Genomic DNA, 22,500 nt, shown 5'->3' with positions numbered 1-22,500 from the left:
ACAGATACATTTTAAGCTATTATGTAACAGCCCATTCATGATTTTTCTATGTCTGCAACAGAAAATAGTCTGTTTCACATGATTTTCAGGGATTCAGCCAGAATATAGGTACATTTAGATATGTTATATTTAAATATTTGAGATTCTCCCATCTTTCTAGGAGTTATATAAGTCAATTCCAGAACTGATCATATTGTATGTAAAACATGTCTTACCTGCAGCCAGAGCAGAGAGGTCTAGTAGTCTGTGCACATGTCTAGGGAGAGGGGACAGACATCAACACACTCTGGGGCTCAGCAGAGATCCTTTAACCTCTTTGCCTTGGTTTCTCCATCTGCAAAACAGGGTAAAAATGAGACCTGAGTAAATATTATAAAACATTGTAATTCAAAGTAAAATTTTGAGTTAACAGCATTAGAAACACGTAACTACTTTCTGGTTTTGTCTGTCTGCAAAATTTGGAGCATATGTGCTGTACCAATATTAGCATGTCTTCACAGTCAACATCTAGAATGAATGCTTAAATATTCATTGACTTCAAATTTCAAATTGAAGTTTGAATTGACATTCATTCTGTAGATGTAACAGCATCAACCATTAATCAGGGAATAGAAATAATACCACTCAATTTATATAATCTACATACTGTGGTCAAAATGTATACTTCTAGATATATAATCTCAAAATTTTAAAGTATTAGCTGCTTAAGTAGATCATGTGGTACGTCCCCTCCCTCTTCTAACTGGCTGATTTATGTAACTGAGCAACCAAACAAAAATTCTGAGATGTATGTTCAGCTGTAACATTCACAATTTACATTGTGTATTGAATCAAGTAAATACGTAACTCATGCAATCAGGGAACAGAAGAAATAACATGATTTAGGTAACCAGCTATGACTATAAATTTATAAATAATCTAAACAAAAAAACTCTAGGAATAAAGATTTTTAAAATGCATTACTCACTGAAGAGTTCTGTAAGTAACTACTGAATAAATACTTTCCACATTCACAAGAAAAGAAAAAATCCAAAATGTACCTAAGGAGTCACTGTGACTTGTTTGTTCAGATCTACCTACCCAGTTATTCTTCCCTCCCTTCCTCCCCCTAAACTACACCTATATAAATGGAAATTCAAATCCTATAGTTACTAATGCACTGTCTTTTTGGATTAGTTAATTTTTAGGCAAGTTACAGGAGTATCTAATGCAAACATTTACATTTACTAAAAGGGGGGAAAAAGAAATATGAAGTTACCAAAATCATTACAGCCATTATTTGAACAGAACATTTCAACCCTGCTTGCATTCTTTCAGCTCTGTCCTTCTGGTATCTTTTCCAGCCCTCTTTTTAAACTACATTCATACAGATACCATTGACCAGCACAACAGTCACTAAATGCATTTCTTCCTTGTGATTGTTTTGCATTGCCCCAAAATTTTGCACTTGCCAAATAATGTCCTGCTTTTCTCCACTTCTTGGTTACTGTGCAGGTTTTAGAAGTTTTAATCTTCAGGCAAATTCACTATGGTAAAGAACGAGAAAAGAAAGGAGGAAACACGACCTAAATGAGCTCGTGTCTTCTACTTAAGCTCCAAGAGAGATATTCAAACTTTGGAAATGCAATCTCCAGATAAAGATAAAAGTTCCCGTGTTATGTCTCTGTAAACCAGAACACAACTGGCACTTAGCAAGTTGTCCTGTCTGCTGATGGGAACAGCATGGATGAATCTGGCCAGTCCACTTGCACTTCCCTTTCTGAAACCAGTAATAAAGTTTGAGAGGGGTTATTTTTAAAGCAGCTCTTAGAGTGTTCCAGCTCACTACTGTCAGCTTCAGATCTCAAATGCAATTTGATTTATAATTACATTTTAAAAACTAGCATTAAAATAACATTAGAGGGGTCATAATCTGAACTTTTTAATAGTTAGGCACGTAGCATACATTTAGAAATGGAACTCCAACAGGATTCATCTGGAACATATTCTGACTGGAATTTCTTCCTTCAACCATTTCAGTACTCTGCTGAAGCTGGCGTGTCAAGAGGCTGTGGTGGAGCCCTGTATTTCAGCCTTGCTTCAAATGGAAACGGGCTGAAATATGCTGCTGGACATTTGCTAGTCAAAGTCTTTTCTTGCAGTATAGTCAGGCCCATGTTTGTAAACACAACAGGTGAGAAAGTGCTGGAGAGTCTGGAATTCGGCCTCTGCACTGAAAAGACATGTTACATCCCTTGAAAATACAGTTGGCTCCATTGCTTCTGAACCTTGAAGCCACATTAATTTTCTTGGCCTGTGTGGCACAGAATGATTTGAGGGCATTGGCCACTTTGAGTGGCCATAGAGGTCAGGTTCTCCTCATACCTGCCAAAACACATGTGCAGTGAAAAAGCAGCATTTCCAACAACTGTTCCTACCTGTCCTCCCAGCTGTGCAAACAACTCACACAGGCATTCAGGGAACATGTGCCTGCATCTCCTGAGCACAAGATGGGCTTCAGATGGGGTACAGGCTCCTTGCAAATTTTGCCTTGTTCTCCAAGTCCAACCTTCTGATAGGAAAACTTTCCAACTATTCAGCTCTGCACTGGTACCTAACTACAACTTCAGAGGCAAAAGGCAGGCAAGGAATTCAGTTTCTGAACACTAGTGCTGAAGTAAATGAGCTAGTAAAAAAAAAAAAATTAAAAAAAAAAAAAAAAAAAAAAGCCTGTGCCTTAAAACCAAGTTTGAAATTTTATAGGCTTTTACTCCATAATTTGTACTTGAGCCTTCTGTTATTTTTAAACAAATCTAATTTCTTACAGCTGTGAAATTTACATTTTAAGAGTGTCTAGTGGCCATGTGCATTAATTACTTTATTGTAATATTTTAATGAGTTTGGGGTTCAACTCTGAAAGAATCCTTCTGAATCCCTGCTTCCCTACAGAATTATACTAGAACCTGATTCAATCATGACTTCACACACCCCTGTCCAAACCCTGATGGACTTGCACAGTATTTTCAGTTGTCTTATGAAATCACTAGACTTTAAAACTGGGTCCAGATTTAAGGACTTCTCACCAAACTAGCATTTCCCTGATTCAGGTGCAGAGCTAGGCTTTGAGGAAGTTTTTATTTAGAGCTGAGCTTGCTGGCATAGCTTCATCTCAATGAAAGGAGGTAGCAAAATGCAAAATTCAGCTGTGACAGTTAGCACTTGGCCAGTCTTGTTCAAGATGACACACAATGATGCAAATGCTTCCATCTCAGCATATATGACATGAAACCATACAGGGCTAAAAGATTAACTTCCCTAAGGAGTATCTAAATTCACCAGGGCAGATTGAAATGCATTACTGGAAGATTTCCACCTTTGTAAAAAAAACTGACAAGTATTGCAGTATCCATACTTCTGCCACAGTATCCCCTTTATGGATTTTGGTGGTTTGTGTCTTACTCAATTATTTCTTCTTCATCTATGAGTGTGCATAAACAGGGGTGGGACATAAGTAAAATGAACCTGGTTTTTTTTCAGGAAGTTTTCCTTGAGGATTTAGTGCCCGTCCTTGCATTGCTGCAGGTGCAAGTGCTCATTCACAACTGAGGCAGAAACCTGCAGACCATGGAGGACCTCTAGGATTTGAACTGAAGAGATAAACCTTCTTACAACATCCAGTGCACTTTAATTCTCCATGAATAAGCTGAAGATGCAAATCCATAATGCTCTGAACAATGGGTTCAAGTGCAAATACAGATAAATGCAGGGAAAGTGGGACTGACTGTGTTTAGTTGACTCTGATAATAGTAAGAGGTTCATCAGCTGTCAAGTGCCACCACACACGCTGCACCCACAGAGTCATGCTTGGAAATTTGACCATTTTTGTCCCCAACTCTCACCTCTCTTGGCTAGGGCAAATGGAGAATTGCAACTTCAGTGAACTATCCAGCTTTTAAAAAAAGCATGTTTTTAAACCACTTACAATAAGAGCAACAGTTATTATTCAGTACATGCTTTTTATCAGATTGAAGATAAACTTTATTATAACTGGTGGAGATGGTATCAATGATTTGTGGTCTATGTGAATTCTGTAATGAGAAATGGTAATCTGTCTTGGGGCAAACAATATTGTTCTGTTTACTATGCAATTAGCAATATTAAGTCAAGATTCTATAACTGATAGCTGAAAATAGGGTTGGTAGGAAGAAACTGGAAGCACTGGGAGCTGTCACAGGACAATTATCTGAGGTCTATAAATTATTTACGGTACTTTAGCCTGACATTCCCTCTCATCCTCCAAAAAATCTTCCTCAGTGCTCCAGAGATGTTCACTGTAAAAGTATCGAGACTGTCAGCATTTTGGGGCAAAGCCAGAATCTCTCCTTGTTGTGAATACTGAACATGCAATATAGTGCAGGAACTTCATTTTCAGAAAAGCAGCAATAAAATAACAAAAAATCCCTCCAAAAAAGGGTTTTACTTTGAAATAATGAATTAACAAGCACAACAAAAAGAGATGAGATCTAACCTCCAATTCCTGGCATATTTGATGTGAAATAAGGACAGACTATTTCCCCTGCATTTAATCTCTGCTTTAATTTTATAAACTGAGTCCCACACCTTTGTGTGACCAAAACCCTGCACTTCTTGTTTACTCTTAGATCAGCCTTAAGCTACCACCATATGGAGCTGGGAACACCACAGACAGAGCAGAAACAGTCCTTAACTAATGGTCAGAGTAAATTGTGTTGGGAGTCAAGTGGGGCCACTCTCAAGTGGCTGGTTAAGAAAAGGCCTGACCTATAATGGAGCTTCTGTGTAAAACGATACATTTTTTACTTTACATTGTACAGGATAGAACCATAAGTATGATAAGCCACAGAAATTTCACATCCTTTTTTCTAATCTGTTCCTTAGCTGTACACGTGCAATCCAGCCCTTTTGGCTCTGATTCTGCAGCAGTAAGAATTTTGAGATTACCTCAATAGGAAGTCAGAGCTACAGCACAGAGCTTTCACAGAGAACAAGCAAGACCTATAAAATGCTAGGGTCCTCCTTACTGAACTGATCTTCAAAAAAAAAAAAAAAAAAATTAATCAAATTATTGTATTCTTAAAGTAGCCAATTCCATTTGTAGCTCTCTGGAAATGTGATGCTTCTCAGAGAGCTCCATTGCACCCAGCAGGAAAAAGCCACATTTAAGGCAGCGTGACCCAGAAGCACTTTGGGTGCCACAGGGAAGTGACTCCCTCACAGCCTCTCTTTGCCCCCCTTTTCCTTAAGGATTGGTGCCTTAAATTCCCATATACCACTGAGCAACATCTGGCTGATCCAGAAGATTAGCAGCTTATCCCACCTTTGTTCTCTGCCTTCTTTTAGGATGAGCAATCAATGACACCACAGCAGGCAGAACCCCCTGGCACAAAAGCTAAAATTGTAGGATGTTTTAAGGAATGATGTAGAACCTAAAGGAGAGTTATGGAAGGGTATTCTCACACAGAATCTCTGTATAAATTCCAATGCTACATGGAAGGGCTCTCAAATTCACTTGACTTTCCTGAACAGTGCAAGGAAAAAACAGCATCAAATGACTGCAGGAGCAGCCTCTTCAAAACTGATAAAAGTACAAACAGTTTTAATGAAGTGTGCAGTAAATTTGAGGGTTTCCTTTGTGCAAATCAACACTGAATCAGAGTTTCACAGTAATAAAACAAACACATACTGTAAAAATAAATGGGAGGAAAAAAAAGTTATAAGAGTATAAAATTTCATGTTCCTGTACATGATACCTCAGTGATTGGCAGAAGTTACACACAAACTTCTACTTTTTAAAAATCCACTCTTTGGAGGGAAAAACACTCAAAAATTGGTATTTATAGAGCTTAATTTCTTTTTCTGAGGAGGCCCTGGGTCAGGTCGTTCTTCATCACTATTGTTCAAAATTTATTCCCAGATTAAGAAATTCACCTACACTAATAAACAGGTATAATAATTTTCTCCAGAAAGCTTTTTTTTTTCTTTCAGCAATTAGCCTACTTAAATGTTTTAAAAGAACTACTGACATACAAGAGCACAAAAGGTCCTCTGACCATAATATAAAGTGAGAGATGATATTTCTAAAAACTTTTGTATGAAGGTGGTCTAGGATTGACAAAAACTATCTTTAAAGGTCATAAATTAGGTACTCTCTTAAATGTAATTCAATCATTCACTGTTATAGGAGCTTGATTCTATTAGTTGTCCTATGCATTTTACAAAATAGAACTCCATTAACATTATTCACTTATAGCTTCCTTCTATAAGTGGATATTCTGCTCAACAGGCTTTAAATAGATTTTTTTCCCCCCTGAAATTGCTGTTAAGCATACTTTTACTCAAAGGGCAAAGTAGGCATAGGATTATGCTTGTACTTCATGCAAAGGATACATTTTCAGCAATCAGAACCACATTCCTATGAAGTAAAAATACTCTATATAAGCCGATTGTTTCTATCCCTCCTAACCTTGCTCAATAAGGACTCTATTCTGATCTTTTGGGTTACACACAAGTTTTCCAATTTGGCTGAATAAAGGTATCTTGTTGGGCAGCTTCATGAGCATATTCTGTGTCTTGAATTCTGACCTTGGCATGTTCAAGGTGGATCTCAATTATAAGATGTTGCTCAGAGAATAAAAAATACTTTCTTAAAAAAAAAAAAATCAGGATTTTTTTTCCACTTTCTTCACTTAACGAATACATTATAGAAGTCCTGCTTTTACATACCTGACTTTAAAGAAACACTAAAATTATAAACTTTGATAAAGTGACCACAACACATATACAGCCTCAAGATTTTTGGAGCAATTTGCCTAACCTGTAGTTAGATTTCAGCCTCTGAAACATCTCCTCTAGGTCATACACCTCTGATTTCAAGTTGATTTTAGTGAGAGTGGTCGAATGCCCTCACCTCTCTCAGCTTAGATGACTCTATTCTGCTCGTGCAGAGGGGCATTGTGCTGGGCCAAACCACAGATCCCACAGGCAGTCTCAGAGCGTTTTAGCCACCCTGCAATGCCACAATAATCTGACACATGGACAGACTCTGACCCATTGAGGTGCTGGAGTTACAACAGCACAATCTGTACATAAAATACGCATATGCTGAGAGCCAAATCCTCTTTCAGCTGGTTACCATATTCTGTGTTCATGTCTTACTGCTTAAAGCAGGACACATGGCAGAAATCCTACGCTGCTGCTCTTCTCATTGGCCACACCAATCCCAGATAATCAAGTCAGGGCAGATAGTCTTTTCCCAGAGGAAAAGGTTGAATTTCATCTGACCATCGAGCTTCAGCTTGCACTTGAGGTTCTAATTTTCTTCTGGTCTTAGCCCATTTCTGTCTTGCTCTGGCACACACTGCCCTAGTAAGTACATTTATTACCTCAGTAATTCCTCTGAGGGCTGTCTTACTTTCACTTTATATCTGGACTCACATAAGCATCTCCCCATTTTACAAGGAAACATTTATTAGCCTCTGATAGGAGCTTCCTGTTCCACCCTGCAGAATCCCATTGTCTGTTACTCTCCAAAGGCAGGCTAACAAGTTGCACCCCCCTGGGCAGCTCTCACATGGTGTTTGAGCTCTGGCCGTGCACCACAGACATGGAGAAGGCATGGAGGGACATGACCAGGCATTCCAGGTTACCTTCCTGGCCTGTTTACAAACCTTTACTCAGCAGGCCACACACAGAGTCAACGTGAGGCCCTTCCCCAGTGGTACCTCTCACCAACTACCAGCACTGGGTGACCCTGCAATTTCTGGGGTGCCCCATTCACGCTCCTTGTTCATGCCCTTGGGAGCAGTGCAGAAAAGACCTGTGAAAGTCTGCTTCACCCAAGGATTCCTCAACTATAAGGTTGATCTTATTACTTTGGGACACTTCAACAGTAGAGGGTAAGCCTATTATATCATAAAAACAGGGATTTTTGCTGTAATTCTTCCAGTTCACAGCTAATTATCTTACTTGAGAGCTGCTCATAGGATTTTTTTTTCCAGGTAGTTGTGGATCATCACTGCATATTCCAGGTCCACCCTGCAAAAATCCTCAGTGTAGCAACTATTTGGTAAAGTTGGTCCTGTCCAAAATCTGTCCCGCATTCTATAGTGTTACACAGGAAACTTTGGCCATGATCCCCCTCCCAACCACAGCACAGGCATCTCATCAGAGGAGGTAAAAAAGTATAATTGCTAGAAAATAAAATGGCATGGATTTGCCCCAGCTGTAGGTCTGGACCCACCCTAGGGACAAGAAAAAGATTTCAATGCGCAGTCTACTTTGCTCAAAACCATGTGAAGTCTCTCATCCACATCAGCCTGCAGTTTTTTACTTCTATGGGAGCAGACAACATTCGCATTCAGCTGCTCACTTATAAATAAAAAACATTTTTACATGGGTGGATTGGAGTGGCCTGTCTTTTCCCCCCCTCCTTCGGTTCCCATTATTTTATATATTACACACATGTTCTGTCAGCGAAGCTCACTTTGTTATCTGAAACATCTGTGGTACCCTGCCGTGGAGAAGGCCAGCACTGCTGCTGCTGTTGCTGCCTGTCTTGATTAGCCACTGATTTGCTGCTGTTGTCCTGGACGGCTGCAGTTGGCCCCAAAGCACCAGGGCTGCACAGCACAACTGTGGGGCTCTGTGACCTGCCACAGGGCTCCTGTGGGTTCACAACAGGGCTGTTACCCTCTAGAGGAGGGTATGAAACCAGGGTTTCGTGTGGCAGTTCATGCAAGCACTGGTGTTTGTATTTCTAAAGAAATCTCTGTGAATTTATCTGCAATGACATTGCAAGGAGACACATCCTTATCAGAATGAAGGGAACTCCCACCTGAGGCTCTCCTGGGATCTGGCTGTTGAGTGGCCATAATATTTTCTCCTTTTTTTTTTTTTTATTTTTATTGTGGTCAAGTGAAAAGTTTCCTGGATTGATCTTCTTTAGCCTTATTTTCAAGTGCATTTTGCAGTTATAGTCCTGCCATACTGCTCAGTCCCATGAAAATCCCTGGGATCTACTGTTGCTGAAAAGATTATTACCTAAAGTATATAGGTATGGATTTTTTATGGAGTCAAGACAAGTTTTTCAAAGATCAACTTAGATATGAAAATATGTGTATGTTTCTTAGATAACATATTTATAGATAAGATATTCAGGTCACCTGATAGGAAATGAAGCTATTTCTATGTATTTTATACATGTACTTTCAGCAAGCAATAGCACTTCAGTAATATCAGCTTAACCATTTCCCCTCTGAAAAACCAAAACCCTCTTATCTTCATATGGATTTCCTATGCAACAGATGAGGGGAATATACATTCCATAGAAGAATTTGAGAGATGATTGTTAAACCACAAAATTTAACAAGGACATTTAGGGGAAGATGCAAGAACAACTCATGAAAACACTCACACGGACCAGATTTCCAGCTGGTGGCATTGCTTCTGTGGGTCTGCTGTTTTAAGAAACTGCTTTCTAATACAAAGGTAAGACAATAAGAAGTTAAAGGCACTTCCTTTCCTTTTTTAAAAAAATCTATTTATTGATGACATAAAAATCTGAGCTGAGTTCTGACTCCCCTAGGTACACTCAAACTGGCTTTCTTGTAGATTTTTCAGATCTCTCAAGGACTAGGAGCCTGATACAGAGAATAATTATGGTATGGAAGCACCACGTGACTGCTGTCACAGATCCTTTACATGCGAGTCAGTGTGCATATGTAGCCAATTCAAGGTTCCAGATTGAAGACTGATGTGGAGACAATTATAAATTAAAAGAAAACACGGCTTTTGAAATAACACCGTGTTTTCTTTACAAAGTAATTGATCACCTAACCCCAGAAGGAAGGTTCAAAAGTTACTATATAACAAAGTGCTAGTAGCAAACAGCTTGCTATATCTTTCAGGATCAAGACCATGATGACAAGGGTAGAGAATCAAGAAAATAAATGCCACAAAGACACCTCTCCCTTCCTCTACCCCCTTTTGCTTGGAGCATTACTTACTTTCAAATTTGGTTTGTTTATATTAAACAGCTTTAGAGACCCAAAACATCTAAATTCTGTGCAGAAACAGGAAGGATATTTCCATATTTAAAATCTGAACCTCATTTCCTATTCCCTGAAAATAGCTGAGATGTGATAGCACTGGTCTCCAAAATAATTTTCAGATTCCCCACTAACAACTTGGCGTACAGTAGAACAAGCTTCAGAACTGCTTCCTGGTCAATTCCCCAGTTTTGGCCAGACCAGGAACTAATCACAGAGCCACAAGCTGCTCCCCCTGCTCCCAGCATATCCTCAGAGTGAAAAATGGGATGGGATACTGTTGCCACTTGCTGAGAATGGTCTAAAACAGGTACGTCAAATGCTCTGGTGGCCAAGGAAGTCACAGATGTTTTCCACTACCAGAGCAGTACAAAGTACATGAGCAGCAGCAAAGATCTGATCTTAAACTTACAAGACAGCTCTTATTTGGAAGAAAGTGCAAGGAAGGAATAAAATTAATGCATATGCATGAACAAGTCCAAAACTTGGAGGATGAACTAAAAAGTCAATTATTTTTTTATAAATTTTGAAACTGTAAACAGATTTAGCCAGGACAGTTTTCGATCTGTCCGGATCCTTCTGCAGGACATATGCACAAGATAGAAAAAATCTTTACATAAAGAAATATGCTAACTTAAAGTGAAGATATTTATGGTTGTGGGGAAAAGAAAAAAATCAGTGCAGTGTTACATTGGAATGATAGTAATTTCTCTTTTACCCTTTATGTATGTCACCATCCATTGTTACGCAGTTCTTTAACATTCATCTGAATATTTCATCCACACAAAAATTAGTCCCAGCATCTTTTTTTCTGAATAATGTTTAGCGGTCATTGCTTCACAACTGCAAACAATCCTTTATTGCTATTGAGTGCTACAGTCAGGCTTGTTTCACGCTGGAGGTTAGAATCTGATCCTAAGTCCATTAAATCACACAGTCTTTTTAAAGTTTAATCTTGAGAGGATTTGAGTTATAAACAAAGGACACTATACATGGGGAAAGAAACAACATAAAACTATGAACTTATGACATTAATGCAACCTCAAGTTCAAATTTTGTGTGTGATTTAGCAAGAAAATTCTGAGCTTTCGGCAGCAGCACATATGCCCTGGCATGTGGGCAAAGCTAAACTGAGCATTGATGCTCACATCCAAAACACACATATGGATCCCATTTTACTATAGACGTGATCCTTCATGTGCAAAACATGTGTCTGACTGGTTTTCTTTGGCTTTTTAAGATGTGCTTCTTTTTCTCTCATGGGGGCAGGGAGTAGAGAAGTAAATAAACAATTTGCGTGTTCCTTGAACGTATATTATCTATGAAGAGAACAGCCTGGGATTCAAGGGCAGGTAAAACGCCTGGACTTCAGCTAAAAGTGTCAATTGCAGCAAACAACCAAGTGCAGACAGAGAGAAACTTAGTCCACTCTACTGCTTCTGCAACATGCTAATCTATCCCAGTCTGTAATTGCTAGATAGGAAAGGGAAAAAGGACTCCAGATGCTAATAACTTGGAAGTGGTAATTAGAGGAGTCCACATTACTGCTGTGAGACTCCCATCTTCCCTTGATTACTGGAAAGAATTTTTTTTCCAGTGGGTCTCCTTCTCACTCCTAAAACCAGCAGCACTTCTGTGTTCCTAAGCCCTATCTCTGTCCCACTGAACACATCAACAGGAATTTGATTGTGACCAGAAAAGTTTCTCTACCTTCCTTAACACTGGAGGATGCTCTGTTTCCCCTAGAAAATGTAGGAAAATATCCAAAAGGTTATAAGGTGACCTAACAGGGAAGTACCATGAGTCCCAGCTTTCAGCTATACAAGATGAAAATTGCCTTCTGCAGCCCCAGCCTGAGTGTGACAGAGAACAAGAGAGTCTGCTTCCCTTGTTTTAAAGGGTAACAAATAACTTTAAAGGCTCCTTGAGCATTTATAATCTCTGGGATCACAGAGACAAAGTAAGTCTGGAAAGGGTCTGAACATCACATGAGAAAGTAAAAGGAAAAATACACTTATCACAAAGAGGGAATGCATTTGTATTATTATATTGAAATAGCAAAAGGCTACAATGACAGGCTATAAATTTTTCTCTTGGACTGTAACCAATATTTTCCATTTCAAGTAACAACAGTGTAAGAAAGAGCGACTCAGAATTAATAGGAATTACGGACATAAATTGGTAGGCACTTAGGTGAAAAAGAACCTCAAATTCAGCTGCTGTTAAAGGAGAAAAGGTTAACTAGCCCTGTGAGCAACCCTTGGACCCATTTATACTGCTGACAAAGTGACCAAAAAGGTATGCTTAGATTTTATCAATGATGCCCAGCTTTATAATTCTGAGATTCATAGCCCAGAATGTTACAGTAATTTTTTTTCAGTGAAAAGCATCTTGTTTTTATGCCTGAAATTTAACGTTAAACTTAACACTAAACCTAATCTATGATATCAGATAATAATAGAAGTGATAGTAACTGCATGGTTCTGCAGTGATGAGAATTAAGTTACAGAAATATCTCACTTTTACTTTTTCCGATTTGATATGTCATTTCATTAAACAACCATGAATTATTGAATATTAATAATTTTAAATCAGTGATGTGCCTTAAGATATACACTTACAGACAATTAGTATTTTTCTTAACCATTTTGTTGCTGTAACTGGCTATTGAAACACCAGCTGCTTCATTAAAAAAAAAAAAAATTAAAAACCTACCATCTAACCAAGCAAACCAGGACTGGGCTGCAAGGAGCCTGTTAGCCAAAGCCAATGTACATTAGCAAAGCTGGGTCCACAAGATGAACAATCTCTCCATCATTTTAAAACTCAATCCAACATTTGGTTTGGTACATGTAAATCCACATGATTTTCTAACAGGTCCATCATACCTTGAGAGATAAGTCTTAAACCTGAAACTAAACCTGACAAGTCCTCTTTTTCCCCCACTCTACAGAGAAAAAGAGAAGGACTGCAAATATTGTAAAAAACTAAAATCAATGCAAAGTGGTTTAGCACAGGTGTTGCAGTTATTGTGCCACATTTGGAAAGCCCACACATTCAGCACACCTTCAATTCACACACCCAGCTGTGTGAGGTGGTGGGCTATTGTTAGTTTACAGGTTTGCAATAAAAAGCATGAAGTAATATTGGCAAGCTCAGGAGCCTTTTTTTTTCCCCCTTATGATGTCTCCCTGCATCTATTTATCTACTTCTCCTTGCTTTGTTTCTGCTTTTATATTCAGCATATTCAAAAAAGGGTCAGGAGAGGTTTTAAAGATGTAATGCCATGCTCAAGCCTTTTGAACACTAAGAGAAAACCTCAAAAGGTTCACGCATAAAGGAACAAAGATATAAGGATAGCTTTGAACCTGAGGGGCTCTCTCACTGCAAGCAAGTGCATTGCCAGCATGTCACAGGTGTACACCACATGAGCAAGTGAAAAAATAAAATGCCTTTGTGAAGGGGTGTGATGCTGACGGGTCCGAGTGCAGAATGCATTAATCCCAGGGTGAGCGCGTGCATCTGTTAGATATTTATGTAGTTCCTACCAGTAGTTTGTACAGATATCTGAGCAGGTGAACGTCAACAGCTTTGAAACCATATGTTAAAGGGAGGCTGGGAGAGGGTAGGGGAAGGCCACCAGGCATTCCAGGTCTGACAGGAGGGCAGGCACCCCCAGCCTGAACATGGCCCTGGGTAGTCGGAGCTCCGGGGCCAACCTCAGACTCCTGCTGGCTGAGCTGTGTGACACCAGGGCAAACAACTGAGTCTTCCTCTCAGTTTCCCCCTGCTTGAACGAGATATACTAAATGTTACCACACAATGACAATTTTCTTTCATGTCTCTCTAATTTCTTTTTTTTTCCTTTTTCTTTTTTTTCTGGGGCTTTCTTTTTTCTTTTTTCTTTCTTCTTTTTTTCTTTTTTTCTTTTTTTTTTTTTTTTTTTTTTGTGAGGGGTAAGTAGAATTATTTTTTAATGGATTCAAAAGGTTTGTTTTGCAGAGTTGCATTAAAATAATTTTTAGATGTTGACTTTAGCTTGTTGGAAGAAGACAGAGTGAAGATCTCTGTCTCTTGGTGGTAACAGAACACACTACAGCAGAGAAGAGCCAAGTCCAGTTCCTTTGACTGGTTCAGAGATTGTTTTATTCTTGTTTTTATACATTAATTTTTAGACACTTGGGTTTGGGAATGACATGTGTCAGAACCCAGGTCATCCCATTTCCCAGAACAGTCTCCTGACCACTAGACTGCACTCCAGGTAGGTACATGTATAAGCACAGTTGAATCCAACCTGTTTTCAAAAGGAAAAAATTGGTTTTAAGAAAAACAATGCACTTTCAAAAAGTGACATTTTGTCTATAATGTTTATTTTCTCTACTAAATATCCTCAGCAAGGAACTGTGAGGATTCATTCATCTTTGAATGAATTTATAAAGCATGCTGAGAGGTCTTTGGCTGAATTGTATGATTTTTTTTTATGATTAGCACAAAGTATTAGAATCCAAAAAATTGTCAATTTATACATCTCTTTAACCTAGACCAGTTACTCCTACCATACATGACTTTTAGAAATTAAAGGAAAACTGTTTTGATAATAAATGTGAAGCTTCAAAGCTTCTAAAGAAGGTATGTTAGGAAAATTTTCCTTAAAATTAAAATTTTCTCTAAAATGGAGAAAACTAATCTCTCAAATCCCCTCCACTTCCAACAGCCTAGAAACTGCCTTGAACCCTCCATGGTTCAAGTTTCTCTCAAAGGTAAGGGAATCAAAAACTAGCTTGGGAGTCCTCTAAGCCCCTATTGCTAGAGGAGTAATTTTACCTTTGAAAATCTTGGTGTGATGAAGTGAATTCATCAAGAATTGCAATTTCATTTTGTCCTCAACAGTCCATAGATACACACAGTGCTGGAGAACTGTGCCTTCCTCACCCTTCTGAAGTACTACAGCTCTACTGAAAACCTTGCAGGGAGGATCCACACACAGGGCATGGGGTTTGCAGTTTAGCATTACCCAAACTCTGCTCCCAAACATTACCAGTCCATAGTAAATCCCATGAATTTCAACAGCTCCACCGAGACTGTTGCTAAGTGCTTCTGAAAATACCTAATCACACCTTCCCATCCTCTTGTATATCTACCTCTCACAATATCAGAACACACACTCTGTAGTAGCCCTTTTCAATTTATTTCTCACATACTTCCCTTGCCAAGAAGATATTGTTCATACCTCCTCCTTCACTGAGTAATTAACTTGTTCCAGTCCTTGGAAATGAAACACTCACCCCTGATTTTGCCCCAGCCCTCAACAACCTCTTGCAAGGCTCCCCTTGCAGCTCCCTGCCCCATGGAGTGGGGAAAGACACACCATAATTGCTCTGCGCTTGGCACCTGAGAGGGAATAATCACTTGTCTTTTATTGCTCCGCTTTGCTTTAATGAAGAACAGTTAATAAAGGTGGGGTGTGAACGGAGCTGGTGGTTTACCAAACACCCACCACCCTTGCTCTTGGAGGCCCCTTGGAGTGTCCCCCACTCCAGCACCTGGTCTAGAGTGGGCAGATCCCAGGGTTGCTCCATGGAAAGGACAGCACCAGGAGTGACATCTCCACTGGGCATTAGAAAATATTAATTGACATCTTTAATTTGGGGAGCTGTGCATTGCACAGCATCTGTGAAATATGCCCCAAACATTCTCAGGACTATGGCTCAAAGAGTTTGATTAAAATTAAGTAAAATCAGTCTCTCATCCTTCTGTTTAAAAAATGAGAATTCATTTATTCAGTTTAATTCAAAGATTTATATATGATTAAAATTACTAAAAGATGTCTAGCTTTTCTGCAATAAACTGCAACGGCCATCAAAATATTGATAGTCATTGGTAAATTACTTCTGGTGTTTAATCAATGTTATTTTTTTATCATCCAATTTTTTCTTCAAGTCAGCTTCTAACACTAAACTACATTTCATCAAGGTTGGTAAAATGTTTAGAAAGGAACAGATGTCAGAATATGGGGATTGCCAATAACACTGATGGAAGCCAGTAATTTCTTTCCTGTCCAAAGGCAAAAGAATGAAGAATAATCTAGACTGTATACAATAATACAAGATTTACTACAACATTAATGGCTATAAAAAGTAAAAGTATACAAAAGCTATCTCCATTTTTTCAAGCCATCACTAAGGGCAGTGTTTTTCAATTTGAGACAATTTTTACAGGAAAATGAAAGGTCTACGTATTCTTAAACCTTTTAATATCCATAAAATACAGATGAAGACACAGGCTAGCGTTAGTTGCTTCCAAATATACTTGTATATTAGTCTATTGTGCAAGTTAATAATTTTGCCAAATCTCAAAAAATGTGGATGCAATCTTTCCTTTAAGAAAGCGGCTCAGCTTGTTATTTACAGATTGTAACATTTACATAAGAGTTTGGTTTAACAAGAGATATAAATATAGATAAAACCCTTAGGACTTCATTCTTTAAACTGCCCTCTAAAAATCTGCCCTACAATTTGCACACTGAATTTTGTGCAGACTATTCTTGGAAGCCTTTTGTGAATTAGGGAGAACTGACTCGAAACAGGGGCTGGTTAATCACAATTTTGCAAATTGTACGTAGCAATCATCCTCACATTGTGAAATTCAGATCTATAAAATGCTGATGTTTTAAAGCTGAAAAATAAATAAGCTAAGTAGGAGTACTTTGCTAAGGAAGAAAAAAAGAGTAGAAGACCCTTTGCAAAGAAATCCCAAAAAAAAAATTAGAGTAAGAGAAGTGGCGTAATAAATAAAGTGCATCTCCATTCCTGATCTCAAATATATTTTTCCACCCTAGAAAAAGTGTTAGCAGCTGACTGTTCCTGCCCCAGTCTCATGTCAGCACTCACCTGAATATACCAGACAAACTCCTGCATTTCTGAGAATAAACCTGTGGGAGTTTATTATTTATTTTAGGAGGCTCCTGTATATTCACCTACTCCCTGGACAAGCCTCCAGTGGATGAAGGGTTAGAGAAATTTCACCCTTGCCCTGTCCATGGCTGTCCCTCTGTGCCCCCAGCCAGGGCTGCTCTGACTACACCAGGACTGGCACTCGAGCACCAACTGCAGCTACATGGACACCACACTTTAAGATGCATGTGGAATTCAAGCACTTGGCAATAATGACTGGCAACTAAATAGTTTGAGGGAGAAGGAGCAGAATTTATGTGGAAAAGACAATGCCTCAAAGAAGACTGTTTTGTTGTGTTTTAAGCTGCAGCTAATGTAATTTTATCAGCAGATGACTCGAAATTATTCTTTTCCACACAGGTTTTGCAATTCCTAACATTTAGTATAAATGAAGGTCTCTTTCTATTTATTTTCCCTTATCAGTTACAGAAGGACCTTGACAAACTAACTGTTTTGAGTGTACAAGGATATGCTGAAATTCATGCAAAATATTTTCTGCTACCAATATCATTATAAAGACAAGAACTTTCCATTGGAGTTCAGCAGTGACACAGTATGTGTCAGTCACCTTCCTGCCATTCCAAGCCCCTTCACTATGGACACAAGTCACAAACAGTGGAAACTCTGTTTTCCTGATGTTGATCCTCCCCAAAGGTCAGGTTTCTTACCTCAAACATTCCAGCAGTTGCTTAGACTGCAGTTCAGGAATTTTGTGTAATATTGCTTCTAGAAAGCAAATATTTATGTTAGTAAATACCATTAAAGTACTACTGTTATACAGGTATTCTCATTAGCAAACTGCTAAATAGGAGGAAGAGAATTTTAAACTAAATGGATAAAAGCATACTATATTTGTGTATTAAACAAACTTAACCATCTTACTTGACCGTGCTAAGTGTTTTGTCAAACATGCAGTCTGGCTATTAACTATTTTTTATGGTAATTAATGTTTTTAGAATTACTACAAGTTCAGAATTCATGCCTTTACTACAGAGAGCAGGCAGATGCAGAAGGCTCTACAACGAAGAGAACAAATAGGCATTACCAGGATTTCACAAAAGTAGTGGTCAGAAAAAAAAGAAAAAGGAAAACAAAAGACCCACAGGAACCTTACAGAGGGATGAAATAAGGAAATTCCCCTTGAATGGAAGAGGCTTACTTTCATGCTTGGCTCTGAAAAGGTAATTCAGGGATTTAGCTTCGCACATGATAAGTGAATATCCTGAGCATCAGGCTCACTTATTCTGGTAGAACACATTTACTCACCCAACTCCTGCTGGAGTTACCCCTTTGTTGTCCTTTTCCCTTTTTTAATTGAAGAAAGCATTTAGACTACAACTTCATCATTGCATCTGAGTGTCAGAAGGAGAAGAGTTCAGGAATCTCAAAGTACATGTTATTTATTCAAACAGAACAGCTTTAGCAATTTTGGCCAATGAAACAAAACTTTTCAATATCTGGAATTTTTCAAGGATGAAAAGAAAACTCTCTCCTTTTATTCCATCCCCCTACTCAGATGGGAACCAAGATCTACAGAGGTAGAGCTGAGCACCTTCATTTGTTTCCTCTGCTTGTTACTTTTGAGGCCAAGACTACATCAGGAAAAGCTCCTATGTTACTTATTAATTTAAAATAAGCCTATTTTTAAGGCCTAACAGATGATGTCTCTTGTGATAAGGGAACATGGGACACTCAAAGCAATGAAGGGCTGTAAGTGGGAAGGAGTCTTTCAGGGACAGGATCTAGATAATGAAACCACCCATAAAATCTTTGGAAGATTCTTCTCCGCTATTTTGAAGAGAACCTGCCTGTGAGTCCAGATGTACTCATCCAGACTTTCAAACACACATTTCAGTGTGATCTGAGTTTAAACGTAAGATGGTAAATGAGCTATTCATCATCACACAAAATCATCTTAAATATCACCTGAGCCATTTCACTTATTTGAGAAATGTTGGCAGCTCTGAAGTTGAAAATACTGTATATTTCAGAGGTAAAGTGCCCAAGACTGGATTTTTTAATTTAACATAATGAAAACAAAAAAAAAATATTTATTCCTTGTTTGTTACATCCAGTTATGCTGATAATTAGGCAAATGCTTTTCCTCTATGTTTTTTTTAACCTTCATGAGTATTTCTACTGAAGGATTTTACTCTTCCTGCAGCCCAGCTTTTATTCATGATCTGAGAGCATTGTATTTTCTATTTGTTGCTGTGTTCTAGGCAAAGATGTTTCAGAAACATAATTTTAGTATGGATTCAAAATTCAGAGCTCTCTAAAAAAACATAATTATGTGTCTAAGGACCCACAGAGGACTCCAGCACCAGGTGATTCACAGTCCCAGTGCACTGGGGTTTGAGCAGCAGCCAGTTCAGGTAGGGCACAGGACAGATACACACAGAGCAGCCCAGCAGTGTTTGATCCTGTGTGTTGACCCAGACATTAGGGTGTTTACTGTCTGCATCCAGCTCCTTCCCTCCCTGAAAAGCTCTGCAAAAGCAAACCAGCTCACGGCACATCAGCCTTCTGTACATCAAGCTCTGCCTCTCAGCATTTCTCCACTGCTTGGGAAGATTTGACCTCGTGGCTCTAACAAATCCCACCAACTGCCTGGGCAGCACCAGCAGACAGTCCTTCACACAAGTCCAGAGGCTTTCAGGGCAACATGAGGCATCTGCTTGAGAAAACTGTAGGAAGTTGCTTAGGAGCAGAGTAGAATGTTGCTTTACAGTCCACTATAATTTTATTTTTATTACTACTACTACTTAACAGGAGTACTTTGGAATGACTAAAGTTATCTGCTCAAAGCCAAACTCTTTCCAGATGCTGCTGCTCACAGTCCAGTCTGAGAACAGCAGAACTTCCTGAGGCTGCCTCTGAAGGGATACAGACCTTGATTCCATGAGCCAGAGAGACTCAAGATATACTACTAATTAAAAAACAAAATACTCAACTCCTAAACAGAAAAAAATTCTACAAATAAGCATCAGGGTATTTTAAATTATCCCATAACTCCCATAAGCAAAAAAGCTTGAATACGTCTCTCTTTGGAGTTACTTTTAAGTATTTTTTTTGGCTACATCCACACAGACAAGAGACCCTACCCTTAAAGTTTTAGAACTCTGTAAGAGCCAGAGGAATTAGTCTCATCAAGACATTTAGAAAAGTTTAAGGAAAATAACCATAGGAATAACACCTTCTCTCAAAACCAGTGAACATCACAGAAGACAAGATCATGAGTTTCAAATTTTAAAAAGCTTTAACACTTTGAAATAATGTAAGTCATATATACAGTATAGACAATATAGGGAAGTGTAAGGAGAGTCACCAAATCTGTTTTCTCCTCTGTGATTCTCATGGCCCAGTGTGTCTGGGTCACTGCACTTGTGCTTTTGAAGCCATCTTCTGCCTTGGACCAACCTGGGGCTGGTCTACACCAGCTGCAGCTGTGCCTGCTCACTGGGGTCATTTAAAGTTTGTTTTGAATAACTCCCCCTGTTTACCAATATTTTGAAGAAGTTCAAATCTAAAATCTCTGCAGCTAGAAATATACAACACGAAATGTGGCCAGCATAAGAAAATTTGAACAGACACAATTTACTTGGTTCCCTGTTAGGGGAACAAGAAAGATGCACATTACTTCCATTATCTATCCTTAAGTGTTTTTTGTCAAGTTTTGACTCTGCCACCATTCTTCAGTGACAGACATTAGGTATGACATTTTTTGACACAATGTCAATAGTGACATCAGTAATATTTGACACAAGGCACATTGGGGTTATTTGACACAGACAATTGGATAGCTCAGGGCACTGGAGATCCAATGCATAAAGAGTTATACCTCCAAGTCACCAGTGAATATCTAGCCCAATGTTTTCTAGCTGCTACCAAATGATGGCTCCTCAGAGTCTTATAGAGGAGGAGTCTGGGTATATTGAACAGATGTCCAGAAAACAAAATTCAACACAATAAATTACATTAATCTGTGCCCTATGTTGAAACACCATGGAATGAATAGTCAGTGACAAAGCTATTCTTCTACTGCTATCTGTAATTCCTTTTAAAAATGGTTGAATCCCAAAGGAGACATGGGAGGATCAAATGAGTCAGAGAGCACTACAGCTCCAGTCTTCTGAATAAGATTTCTGTCTCAACAGCTTTCAGTCCCATGGCTTTCATTAACAGTTAAATACACTTAGGGGAAAATACAAATGTGAAATCTTACTTTCAATGATGTGTTTTCCAAATATTTCACAATTGGCTAATATACAGGACTCACAAATGCTGAACAGAAGAAAAATGAATTACATATATGATCACTCTAGAATTTCCTAGAGTGCCACAGTCCTGATTAAACGAAGCACTTCTACCTACATCCAATACAGCACTCATCTAAGATCAGAGCCTTGCAATATCTGTTACGCATCTGGCTGAGCTCCTAAATCCTGCATTCTCAAGCCCTGAGGTCCATTACTCAAAACCTAGAGCTCAAGACATGAGCAGAAGGAGGTGTTAGTCCTTGGTACATACAGAACTACCTGGACTTACAAGGACAGTCACCTGCCTAAGGTGCCTGGGTGCTTGGAGAATTTCATGTCACTGAGCTAAAGATTTAGAAATCTAAGTTCCATTGAGTTATCTTAGAGTGTAGGAATCCTCTTTTGCAGCAGATGTTTTACATTTTTGTCTTACTCTAAGGCTATGCTTGTGTCCAAACAACTTCACAGGACCAAGACTTCTTTAAGGAAAAAGGTAATGTCTTCTCAAAGTTCAGAGTTAAGTGGTTTACTTATAAACCTTTTTTTTTTTTTTTTTAATAAGTACAACTACCAAGTCAGAGTTAATTCATTAAGAAAATGCACTCCTTTTTTTTCCTATTTTATATGAAAATATGATTCACATTAGCCTGTTTAGCACAGGAAGCCATCTATATCACCATACGACTGCAGAGTGGTGTTCAATCAACAGCTGGGCTAGCAACAGATTCCCTAGAACACTTGATTTATTTTACATAAGGCTATTCTCACACCTCGACTCCTCTGTTGCTCTGCAAATGGGGGCTTCCCTAAAAAACCCCAAAGCCATCCTATCTGATAAAATCAAAATACATTATACCTATTCACTGTCCCTTAAGAAATTATCCCACATTGTTACACATCACAGAAAAAAGAGGTGAAGCACATTTTGTTCATCATTTGTTTGGACCCTATATTTTATTGCAACATCTGAAAAAAGCTAATTTTTTTTTAAGATGTGTAAGAACAATATGTATTTTACTGCGACTAAAAGGGTTTCTGTAGCAAACTGGGCTGAACCACTAAGGAAGCTCACAGTGCACCACTGAGGAAGGATAAATTTGCATGTGACTTCACAGCAACCATGCCCCAAGGCACTGCCACCTCCCTCTCAGAGTCAGGAGGGCCGTGCTTTCACACATGGGCAAAAACATCTGCTGTTTTCCCAGCCTCTGTCCACAATGCCAG

General features: G+C 38.8%; 1 protein-coding gene across 6 annotated transcripts in view; it reads right to left on the bottom strand.

Annotated features, from left to right (window-relative positions):
* ZNF536 (zinc finger protein 536) overlaps window positions 1-22,500 on the bottom strand; it is a gene marked incomplete at its 3' end in the record, with an annotated part of 339,887 nt that overhangs the window by 238,740 nt on the left and 78,647 nt on the right. For all 6 annotated transcript variants that reach the window (XM_083870374.1, XM_083870373.1, XM_083870372.1 and 3 more), the window contains exon 4: window positions 216-334. The remainder of the gene's footprint in view (window positions 1-215; window positions 335-22,500) is intronic.

This window comes from Zosterops lateralis, assembly GCF_965231275.1.
Source record: "Zosterops lateralis genome assembly, chromosome: 12".
Taxonomy (NCBI): Eukaryota; Metazoa; Chordata; class Aves; order Passeriformes; family Zosteropidae; genus Zosterops; species Zosterops lateralis.
This window is presented reverse-complemented; position numbering and strand designations above follow the sequence as displayed.